The sequence below is a fragment of the Myotis lucifugus genome, unplaced genomic scaffold, assembly GCF_000147115.1.
Source record: "Myotis lucifugus unplaced genomic scaffold, Myoluc2.0 scaffold_354, whole genome shotgun sequence".
NCBI lineage: Eukaryota > Metazoa > Chordata > Mammalia > Chiroptera > Vespertilionidae > Myotis > Myotis lucifugus.
In genome coordinates, this window is record NW_005871402.1 from 631,034 (window position 1) to 631,730 (window position 697).

The following is a 697-nucleotide window of genomic DNA, read 5'->3' on the forward strand; positions in this document are numbered from 1 at the left end:
ATTAATGTCAAAGATTAGTCTTAAACTGTGTGTGGTGTGAGATAGTGGTTTATTTTTTTTTAAAAAAAATATGAATAGCCCATTGTACCAAAACAAATTGTTGAAAAGACTTTCCCCATTGGGATATATTCCTAGAAGTGAGATCACTAAGTCAAATGGGAGTTTCATTTTTAGTTTTTTGAGGAAACTCCATACTGTTCTCCACAGTGGCTGTACCAGTCTGCATTTCCACCAGCAGTGCAGGAGGGTTCCTTTTTCTCCACATCCTGGCCAGCACTTGTTGTTTGTGGATTTGTTGATGATAGCCATTCTGACAGGTGTGAGATGGTACTGCATTATCATTTTGATTTGCATCTCTCAGATGATTAGTGACTTTGAGCATATTTTCATATATCTCTTGGCCTTCTGTATGTCCTCTTATGAAAAGTGTCTAAGTCCTTTGCTCATTTTTTGATTGGATTGTTTATCGTCCTTTTGTTAAGTTATATGAGTTCCCTGTAAATTTTGGAGATTAAACCCTTTTGGAGATAACATTGGTAAACATGTTCTCCCATGCAGTGGGCTTTCTTGTTGTTTTGTTGATGGTTTCTTTTGCTGCGCAGAAGCTTTTTATTTTGATGTAGTCCCATTTGTTTATTTTTTTCTTACTTTCTATTGTCCTAGAAGTTGTATGGTAAAGATACTGCTACAACAAATG